This window comes from Saccostrea cucullata, unplaced genomic scaffold, assembly GCF_032062105.1.
Source record: "Saccostrea cucullata isolate Sc308-1 unplaced genomic scaffold, CSIRO_AGI_Scuc_v1 ctg438, whole genome shotgun sequence".
NCBI classification, from domain to species: domain Eukaryota; kingdom Metazoa; phylum Mollusca; class Bivalvia; order Ostreida; family Ostreidae; genus Saccostrea; species Saccostrea cuccullata.
The window spans coordinates 493,652-505,000 of record NW_026935125.1 but is presented as its reverse complement, the minus strand read 5'-3'; the positions used below and the strand labels follow the sequence as shown (position 1 = coordinate 505,000).

Sequence of the window (11,349 nt, the reverse complement as noted above, 5' to 3'; positions counted from 1 at the left end):
ATTTTTTGTATTGTTTCTTTCAATTTGGTTTTTGTTGTGTTTTTGTTTCTTTGTCTAATCTTCTCTGTTCTCTCTTTGCCGGGACTTCATCGTTGGACATGGTGCAACAAGGATTCGGAGTTGGCGGGCTCTTCATCGTTGGAGGACTTCGAGGAGGCTGGGCATATTGGATTGGAACAGCATGCCAACAACGCTGGAATGGAGGTATTTCGACGCTAAGGAAAAGCAGAGGTGAGATCGTTTCATTATTATTTTGGCACTCCTACTAAGTACTAACATTTCTCTCCCCTCCCCCACTCTCAGCACATTTTTTGCATTGTTTCTTTCAATTTGGTTTTTGTTGTGTTTTTGTTTCTTTGTCTAATCTTCTCTGTTCTCTCTTTGCCGGGACTTCATCGTTGGACATGGTGCAACAAGGATTTGGAGTTGGCGGGCTCTTCATCGTTGGAGGACTTCGAGGAGGCTGGGCATATTGGATTGGAACAGCATGCCAACAACGCTGGAATGGAGGTATTTCCACGCTAAGGAAAAGCAGAGGTGAGATCGTTTCATTATTATTTTGGCACTCCTACTAAGTACTAACATTTCTCTCCCCTCCCCCACTCTCAGCACATTTTTTGCATTGTTTCTTTCAATTTGGTTTTTGTTGTGTTTTTGTTTCTTTGTCTAATCTTCTCTGTTCTCTCTTTGCCGGGACTTCATCGTTGGACATGGTGCAACAAGGATTTGGAGTTGGCGGGCTCTTCATCGTTGGAGGACTTCGAGGAGGCTGGGCATATTGGATTGGAACAGCATGCCAACAACGCTGGAATGGAGGTATTTCCACGCTAAGGAAAAGCAGAGGTGAGATCGTTTCATTATTATTTTGGCACTCCTACTAAGTACTAACATTTCCCTCCCCTCCCCCACTCTCAGCACATTTTTTGTATTGTTTCTTTCAATTTGGTTTTTGTTGTGTTTTTGTTTCTTTGTCTAATCTTCTCTGTTCTCTCTTTGCCGGGACTTCATCGTTGGACATGGTGCAACAAGGATTTGGAGTTGGCGGGCTCTTCATCGTTGGAGGACTTCGAGGAGGCTGGGCATATTGGATTGGAACAGCATGCCAACAACGCTGGAATGGAGGTATTTCCACGCTAAGGAAAAGCAGAGGTGAGATCGTTTCATTATTATTTTGGCACTCCTACTAAGTACTAACATTTCCCTCCCCTCCCCCACTCTCAGCACATTTTTTGTATTGTTTCTTTCAATTTGGTTTTTGTTGCGTTTTTGTTTCTTTGTCTAATCTTCTCTGTTCTCTCTTTGCCGGGACTTCATCGTTGGACATGGAACAACAAGGATTTGGAGTTGGCGGGCTCTTCATCGTTGGAGGACTTCGAGGAGGCTGGGCATATTGGATTGGAACAGCATGCCAACAACGCTGGAATGGAGGTATTTCGACGCTAAGGAAAAGCAGAGGTGAGATCGTTTCATTATTATTTTGGCACTCCTACTAAGTACTAACATTTCCCTCCCCTCCCCCACTCTCAGCACATTTTTTGTATTGTTTCTTTCAATTTGGTTTTTGTTGCGTTTTTGTTTCTTTGTCTAATCTTCTCTGTTCTCTCTTTGCCGGGACTTCATCGTTGGACATGGAACAACAAGGATTTGGAGTTGGCGGGCTCTTCATCGTTGGAGGACTTCGAGGAGGCTGGGCATATTGGATTGGAACAGCATGCCAACAACGCTGGAATGGAGGTATTTCGACGCTAAGGAAAAGCAGAGGTGAGATCGTTTCATTATTATTTTGGCACTCCTACTAAGTACTAACATTTCCCTCCCCTCCCCCACTCTCAGCACATTTTTTGTATTGTTTCTTTCAATTTGGTTTTTGTTGTGTTTTTGTTTCTTTGTCTAATCTTCTCTGTTCTCTCTTTGCCGGGACTTCATCGTTGGACATGGTGCAACAAGGATTTGGAGTTGGCGGGCTCTTCATCGTTGGAGGACTTCGAGGAGGCTGGGCATATTGGATTGGAACAGCATGCCAACAACGCTGGAATGGAGGTATTTCGACGCTAAGGAAAAGCAGAGGTGAGATCGTTTCATTATTATTTTGGCACTCCTACTAAGTACTAACATTTCCCTCCCCTCCCCCACTCTCAGCACATTTTTTGTATTGTTTCTTTCAATTTGGTTTTTGTTGCGTTTTTGTTTCTTTGTCTAATCTTCTCTGTTCTCTCTTTGCCGGGACTTCATCGTTGGACATGGAACAACAAGGATTTGGAGTTGGCGGGCTCTTCATCGTTGGAGGACTTCGAGGAGGCTGGGCATATTGGATTGGAACAGCATGCCAACAACGCTGGAATGGAGGTATTTCGACGCTAAGGAAAAGCAGAGGTGAGATCGTTTCATTATTATTTTGGCACTCCTACTAAGTACTAACATTTCTCTCCCCTCCCCCACTCTCAGCACATTTTTTGCATTGTTTCTTTCAATTTGGTTTTTGTTGTGTTTTTGTTTCTTTGTCTAATCTTCTCTGTTCTCTCTTTGCCGGGACTTCATCGTTGGACATGGTGCAACAAGGATTTGGAGTTGGCGGGCTCTTCATCATTGGAGGACTTCGAGGAGGCTGGGCATATTGGATTGGAACAGCATGCCAACAACGCTGGAATGGAGGTATTTCGACGCTAAGGAAAAGCAGAGGTGAGATCGTTTCATTATTATTTTGGCACTCCTACTAAGTACTAATATTTCCCTCCCCTCCCCCACTCACAGCACATTTTTTGTATTGTTTCTTTCAATTTGGTTTTTGTTCTGTTGTTTTTTCTTTGTCTAATCTTCTCTGTTCTCTCTTTGCCGGGACTTCATCGTTGGACATGGTGCAACAAGGATTCGGAGTTGGCGGGCTCTTCATCGTTGGAGGACTTCGAGGAGGCTGGGCATATTGGATTGGAACAGCATGCCAACAACGCTGGAATAGAGGTTTTTCTTTGTATTAATTTGATGTTAGGTGTCTGTTATTTTAGTTATTGATTGTTTTTATTTTGTTTCGTTTGTTAGTTTTTGTTGTTACTGGTTTATTAGGTTGTTTTTATTGTTATTTCCTTATTACGTTGTTATTTTAGTTTTTTTGTTTATGAGTGTTGTAAAAGTTGTTAATTTTCATGTTTTATTTGTTATTTGTTACATTATTTTTTAATGTTTTGGTTATTTCTTTGTAGAGAAATAGTCATCTATTGATTTAAGTTTTGTTTGTTATTTGTTATTTTTGTTTGGTTAGATTGAAATTGTTTTTGTTAAGTTTTACCTTTTGTTAGTGTTGTTAAATGTATGCTGTTTGTTATTTTAATGAGTCATAATGTTATTGTTATGATTGATAGATATTTGATATCTATCAGTATATAAGTTATTGGCTATTGTTTTGAATATGTTAGTTCTTTGTTATTGGTATGGGATCAGTCATTTGTTATATTTACATGTATAGGAGGATAGTTATTTATAATGTTATAGTTACGAGTTTTAGTTATTTGCTGTTTGTATGAGTTTTTATTAGTTTCCGTTATTTATTATTGTGACAGTTGTGAGCATTTGTTGTTATTTGTTTTAGTTATTTGCTTTTGTTGTGATTTTAAATTATTTGTTATTGCTATGAGTGTTAGCTAGTTGTTATTGTTATATGTTTTAGTTATTTGTTATTGTGACATTTGTTATGAGTTTTAGTTAGATGTTAATATGATTGATTGATTGATTGTGTACTGTTTAATATCCCTCTCCAGAATATTTCACTGATACGGAGATGTCACCATTGTCGTTGAAGGGCTGCAAATTTAGGCCTATGCTCAGCACTTACAGCCTTTGAGCAGGGAGGGATCTTTATCGTGCCACACCTGCTGTGACACGGGGCCTCGGTTTATACGGTCTCAACCAAATGACTGCCCCATTTAGTCGCCTTTTACAACAAGCAAGGGGGTACTGAGGACCTATTCTAACCCGGATCCCCACGGGGCAGTTAGTTGTTATGAGTTTTAGTTAGTTGTTATGAGTTTTATAGTTATTTGTTATTGTTATGAGTTTTGTTAATTGTTATGAGGTTTTCATGTTGGATAATAAGGAAACAGTGTGTTTCAGCCAAAACATCTGGTCTGATAGAGGACTTTATTATGTATTATTTCAGCTCTATTTTAAAATTTTGTCAGTATTTTGTAGTTGCATGGACATTCACTTTAGATGAAGAGGAATAAGCCATATTCTAAACCATCATCGATAAGGTAAGATAGAAAATATTGAATTGGTAAGAATTGAAAAATATATAGAAAACTGAAATGAAGTATTATTGTTAGATTATCAATGTATACATCAAACTTCATAGTAATCACATTTACAGTGGACCTTCAGATATGCGGACGCCAGATATCCGAATGCTTCAGTATCCGGACGATTTTTCATTGGAACGAAATTTTTAAATGTTATTTTGTCTTGTTTAACTGGTGATTCAGATATCCGGATGCACACATATCCGGATATAGCAGTCCACTGTATATAGCAGTTATCTTTCTTAGATGGCCATTTTATTCTTTCCCAATGGAATATCCTATAAAATTTTATTCTATGAAGTGGTCACCTTTCTTATGCGATCATTTTTTAAACAAGTTAAAGACTAAACAAGATGTGTTTGTGAAACACTATGCACCCGGCGGCAACAAATTTCTAAAAAGCAATTTTTAGGAAATGGGTCTCAGTCAAGGTCACAAGTTGTCCTTGGTGTCAGTTGAAAGAGCTTAATTAGTGAAGTATGCATAACAAATATGAAGTCTAACTCTCACAGTTCAAAAGTTATGGCGAAAATTTGAAAAGAGCTCTTTTTAGCATATAGGTCACAGCTAAGGTCACAAGGTCATTGACCTTGGAGTCCGTTGAAAGTGTTTAATTAGTGGAGAATGCATACCAAATATGAAGTCTCTATCTTTCATGGTTCTAAAGTTATGGCGAAAGTTCCAAAAAGCTATTTTTAGCATAAAGGTTACAGTCAAGGTCATTGATTTTGGTGTCAGTTGAAAGTGTTTAATTAGTGGAGTATGCATACCAAATATGAAGTCTCTATCTCTTATCTTTTAGATACCTCCTGTATGCATGTATTTCTTATTTATAATGTACACTTTAGAAATACACTTCAGAATTTGAGCAAAGAATCTATTGTGGTATTTGTAAACTTGCTTTGAAGTACAAAACTTTCCCATATACCCCGGGTAATCCTAAAAGTAAATGTACCTATATTTTGATGGTACTTAAAAATATTCAGATGACAGATTTCCCCAAAATTTGGCATCTTTACTTAATTCAAAGGATGTAATTATACAATTTGATGTAAAATTGAATGTTTTCATATGTATATTATTTTAATTTTACTCATGAATACCCCCATTCAACTCCCTTATAATACAGTAAAACTCACTTACAGCCAGCACAATTATACAGGTTAAGTGAAATGATCCTTGATGATTTTATTTCACTGGACTTTATAATATATTGTACAAGTAACAGATGTAATGGAGAACACTTGAAACGAAGCCAAATTGTCCATCTCTGGGACCTCATTATATGTTTGACTGTAATTCCTAATATTAAAAACATTACAGCAGCAGCACCCCTACTTAATACATGTAGTCATTCCATCAATTTGATAATTATAGATATTCCATGACACCCGATCCCAGCTGATGTTTTAGAGGTGTGACTGTTTGCTCTCCTCCTGACTTGAATTGTTTTGAATATAGGCCTCTGACCTTTTTAAACTGTTCTTATTATCGTCAAATATTTCATTTACTGTAGATTCCTAATTATATGCAAGTAATTAATTATCTCATAATTTCGGGAGAAGAATCATTCGCGATTTAAAGTAACTTGCTTAAATTATTTTTATGGTGCTGAAATCCATGTAAATTCTCTTAATCAACCGTCCATTCACTAATTATAATTCTCATGATTTGATAATAATAATGTAATAAGTACTTGCGAAAAATAAATTATAATCTCACAATCTCATATGCCCAACTCTTGTAATGGTGTAAATTAACTCTTGACATTTTTAGCTCACCTCGACGAAGTCGAGATGAGCTTATGCTATACCCCCGGCATTGGCGTCGGCGTCGGCGTCGGTGTCGGCGTCGGCGTCGGCGTTAGCGTCGGCGTCCCAGGTTAAAGTTTTAGGAGCAAGTCCATTCCTAAGTAACTATAAGCCCTACCTGAACCAAACTTGCATGGATGATGCATCTAGGGATGTACACTACCAGACTTGCTTCGGATGCTGGATCTGACCTACATTTTCCAGATGAGTGACCAGGTTAAAGTTTTTGGAGCAGGTTAAAGTTTTTGGAGCAGGTCCATTCCCAAGGAATTATAAGCCCTACCCAGACCAAACTTGCATGGATGATGCATCTAGGGATGTACACTACCAGACTTGCTTCGGATGCTGGATCTGACCTACATTTTCCAGATGAGTGACCAGGTTAAAGTTTTTGGAGCAGGTCCATTCCCAAGGAACTATAAGCCCTTCTCGAACCAAACTTGCATGGATGATGCATCTAGGGATGTACACTACCAAACTTGCTTCGGATGCTGGATCTGACCTACATTTTCCAGATGAGTGACCAGGTTAAAGTTTTTGGAGCAGGTCCATTCCCAAGGAACTATAAGCCCTATTTGGACCAAACTTGCATGGATGATGCATCTAGGGATGTACACTACCAGACTTGCTTCGGATGCTGGATCTGACCTACATTCTCATTCCCAAGTAACTATAAGCCCTATTTGGACCAAACTTGCATGGATGATGCATCTAGTGATGGACATTACCAGACTAGCTTCGAATGTTGGATCTGACCTATATTTACATTCCCAAGTATCTATAAGCCCTAGCTAAACTAAACTTGCATGGATGAAGTATCTAGGGATGGACACTACCAGACTTGCTTCGGATGCTGGATCTGACCTACATTTTCATTCCCAAGTAACTATAAGCCCTAGCTTAACCAAACTTGCATGGATGATGCATCTAACGATGGACACTATCAGACTTGCTTCGGATGCTGGATCTGACCTATATTTTCTTTACAAGAGACTTGGTTAAAGTTTTGGGAACAGATCAATCCGAATGAACTTGAAGACCTTGATATATGCAGTATTAACAGTTATGAATATTTGTTTACACTATACATATACATATTTTTCACGCTACAGGCTTAGAAATGTGTATATGCCATGTAAGGGGTTAAACACAACTTGCAAGAATATTGTTGTTGGGATGAATACTAAATATTAAGAAAATATGATGTGAGATTTGCATTACTTAAACTGATAACATTCGTCGAGGTGAGCTTCGTAATCTTTGATTACCTATGTTTTCACAATTATGGGAAATATAGGTTTTCCACATAGAGAATTACTTCTTGTAGTTGTAAACACAGGTTTATAAACATGGTGTTGTCAGTTAGCTTGTGAATATCACTCGGGGAAGATGAACATTACAATTAGAAACTCTTTAAGATCCTGTTAACTAATATCAATTGGTATTGTGCACTTCTTTGATATTCCAAATGTACAGTGCATATTAATTATGCAAAAATTTATATAAATTTTTTCAAAGATAAAAGTTGTTCCTTTTGTCTAACGTAAGAACCACCCTGAAAAGGCAGGGCTTATAGATATTAACTCTTAAGAATCTGAAAATTGCAGGTGCTCTCAGCAGGACTTGATGGAAACAGCAGATGTACCCACCTAGACTTGGTAGAAACAGCAGAATTTTGCACCCAACAGGACTTGGAGGAAACAGCAGATCTAGATGTACCCAACAGGTGGAGACAACTGGAGGATGCAGGGCCAATGCATGCAGATCTTCCAAGATGTGAAAACTGCAGATGGACCGGGCATGATGGATCAACTGGAGGAGAGTTGCCAGATGATGTTGACCTTCCCGTCAAGACATATCAAAGGAGATAACTGACACTGATCAGGTACATGTAAATGACATAATAGTGATTCAAAATCATCTAATTAACCATTTCAAATTAACTAGCTGACTTTTTATTTTAAGCCTGGCTTATTTTTAGCTCTACTGGTCAGAGACAAAAAAAGCTTATGTGATTGTAAATATGGTAATGGTGGAATTATGGCAGATGGACCCAACAGGACTTGGCAGAAGGAACTGGAGGAGGCAGGGCCAATGGATGCTGATCTTCCAAGATGTGGAAACAGTAGATGCCCTCAACAGGACGTGGTAGAAACTGCATATGCACCCAAAAAGACATGGTGGAACAGCAAACATAGTTGAACAGCAAATACACCCAAGAAGACATGGTGGAAACAGCAGATGGACCCAACAGGACTTTGTGAAAACCATAGATGCACCCAAAAGGACCTGATAAAAACAACTTGAGGATGAATAGATAATGGACGCTGATCTGACATTTATTAGGTATGTGACATTAGCCAAGATCGTTTTATTTACAAATTCAAGTTAACTAGCTGGCTAAAGTTTTACCTGGTCTAATTAGCTCACCTGAGCCGGAGGTACGAGTGAGCTTTTCTGTTCAAAATTTGTCCGTTGTCTGTCGTCGTTGTTGTCGTAATCTTTTCACATTTTCATCTTCTTCTCAAGAACCACTAGGACAAATTAAACCAAACTTGCTACAGAGTATTCTTGGGTAAAGGGAATGCAAGTTTGTTCAAATGAAGGGCCACACTTCCTTCCAATTATGAATTATTGAAAACTTAATGGCATTTAAAAAAAATCTTCTACTCTAGAACCACTGGGCCAGGAAAAGATTAAACTAATCAAACTCCAGTGCAATCATCCACAGTTAGTGTAGATTCAAGTTTGTTCACATCATGACCCCCGGGGGTTGGGTGGGGCCACAATGGGGGGTCCAAGTTTTACATTAAAATATAATTTTAAAAATCTTCTTCTCAAGAATTGCAAAGCCATGATAAGTGATATTTATATGGAAGCATCCTCAGGTTGTGTAGAATTAAATTTGTTCAAATCATAAACCCCAAGGGTAGGATGGGGTCTCAATGGTGTATCAAAGTTTTACATAGGAAAATAAAGGGAAAAATCCCAAGAACAGAAAAGCTATGTTTAGTCCTATTGACATGTAAGAATCCTTATGTATTGAAGATTTAATTTTGTTCAAATCATGACCCTCTGAGGTAGGGAGGGAAACAATGGGAATCGAATTCATATTATTAAGAAGTAATATATACAAACAAAATGTTAAAGAAAATCTTTAAAAATCTTTTTCTCAAGCACATCAAAATAATATGCTGATATGGAAGAATTCTCAAGTAGTATTGAAATTCAAGCTCCCTGCCCGTTAGTAAACTTTTCAATTCAGATCTGATTTGTGCCTTTTCCTAGCAGATGTGCTCGGGTGAGCGATGTGGCCCTTGGGCCTCTTGTTTCTTATAGTCAGCAATAGCTGACTTTTGCTATGGTGTTCAACCAAATAAACCAACTCTACACCAATATTAAATTTTATTTGCTTAGAAATATAAAGCATACCTTAAATCTCTGTTGGGACAACTTGAACAATTAATTGAAAAAAAGTTAAATGTGCATGGATTTTCCTAAAAAAAACTTCAATGAAATATTTTCTCTCATGTTTTTCTTTTGATGCAGCTGCAGCAAACAGGACTTTGTGGAAACAACTGGAATAGACAAGCTTGATGAACATCTTCTAGGATGGGAAAACAGCAAATGCACCCAAAAGGACTTGGTGAAAAATCTTGAGGAGGCAAGGCCATTATGAATCTTGAGACAAACTTGATGGACATTGCTTTTCCAATATGTGAAAACACCAGCTACACTCAAAAGGAATTGGTGGAAACAATGAACACAGACAAGCCCTGATGGACAATGATCTTTTAAAATGTAGATACAGCAGATGCCCCCAACAAGAATTGGTGGAAACACATGGAGGACAAGGCCTGATGGAGGTTTACTTTTCCACCAAGACATACCACAGTGGATAGCTGACACTGATTAGGTATATGACATTCCAAATCATCTTATTGTTTATATTAAACAAGGTAAAGTTAACTAGTAAACCAAATTTTTAGTCCATGACTCTCCTCTTTTTTTTGTAGTTGGCATTATTTGTAGCTGGCACTTGTAATGGTGTTCAACCAAGCATGCAGACTCTTGATTCATACCAATATTAAAATTTTACTTAAAAACTTTATATATAATGTCAGCGTTTTTTTTTTCCTTATATAACTGGTACTGATAAACAGCACCGTTCTCAATGCCAAAAAACGTTAATTTTTCCCAATTCTGTGACTAAAAATTCCCAATTCAACTGTGAAGCAACAGACTACGCCGACATCGTATTTCTTGTTAATGAAACATTGTACAAGTTGACTAATTGTTTCACTTCCGCTTATATCGAAAGTAGAGAAAGTCGTAATTTGGCGGGACCTGTGGTTTAGACAATGTAGTATCATACATTTTGACAAATTGAAAGCATGCAAATGTGAAAACATGGGAAGTTGATATAAAAGTCAATTAGTACTTGTTGCTTATTCTCTAAAACAAGGAGTAATAGGTTATTAAGTTGGAATAAATGCAAAATATGTTGCATTTGCATAAATGAGAGAAAATTCTCCTTTGTTTTTCTTTGATGTTATTTTTCCCAATTGAACCGGTACCAAACCCTTTCCCAATGGGTTTAAAAAATCACTGAATGTATACTCTAAACCACTGCTAATACATTTTTCTCAAACATGTTCAAACAAAGTTAAATAAAGTGTAGATTTTTAGTCCTTTTAACTCAGGTGACCTATTGCTATCCATAAAATATTCGTCCGTCATCCGTCGTGCCCGTGTGTTAATATTTGAACATTTTCAGCTTCTTCTGGCCATAACCAATTTCAACCAAATTTGGTATACAATTTTATGGGTGGAGGGGAACAAAAATTGTGGCCATTTCATGGTCCCCCCCCCATTTAATTTTACAGGGATGGGGCCAAAACCATAATTAATTAATGAAATCTTTAAAAGGGAGTGAGGATAAAATATGCCTGGACATAATCAAAATCTATTGGCATGAATGTAATAAGCATTGAGAGTCCTATACCAAAATTGTAAAATTTTTTTCACCATGCAATTCTTAAAGAATTGGGGTAGGATAATATATATATAAAATTGCAGTGTACAATTGTTATAAAGGAAATAATTTTTTTTTACTATTAAACCCACAATATTCTACATCAAATAACTATAATTATACACATGTATCATGATGAATCTCATAAGGTATTTATTCATTTTTTTTTAATTGTATATACATGTAATTAACAATTTGATAAAGGAAATTTAGT

At 37.3% G+C, this 11,349-nt stretch overlaps 1 long non-coding RNA gene across 1 annotated transcript; it reads left to right on the top strand.

Annotated features, from left to right (window-relative positions):
* The first annotated feature begins 7,829 nt into the window (after positions 1 to 7,829).
* On the top strand, positions 7,830 to 9,842 carry LOC134241974 (uncharacterized). Its single transcript, XR_009986773.1, has 3 exons — positions 7,830 to 7,985; positions 8,082 to 8,446; positions 9,650 to 9,842. It is a non-coding gene; the product is annotated as an uncharacterized LOC134241974 (long non-coding RNA).
* The last annotated feature ends 1,507 nt before the right edge of the window (positions 9,843 to 11,349 follow it).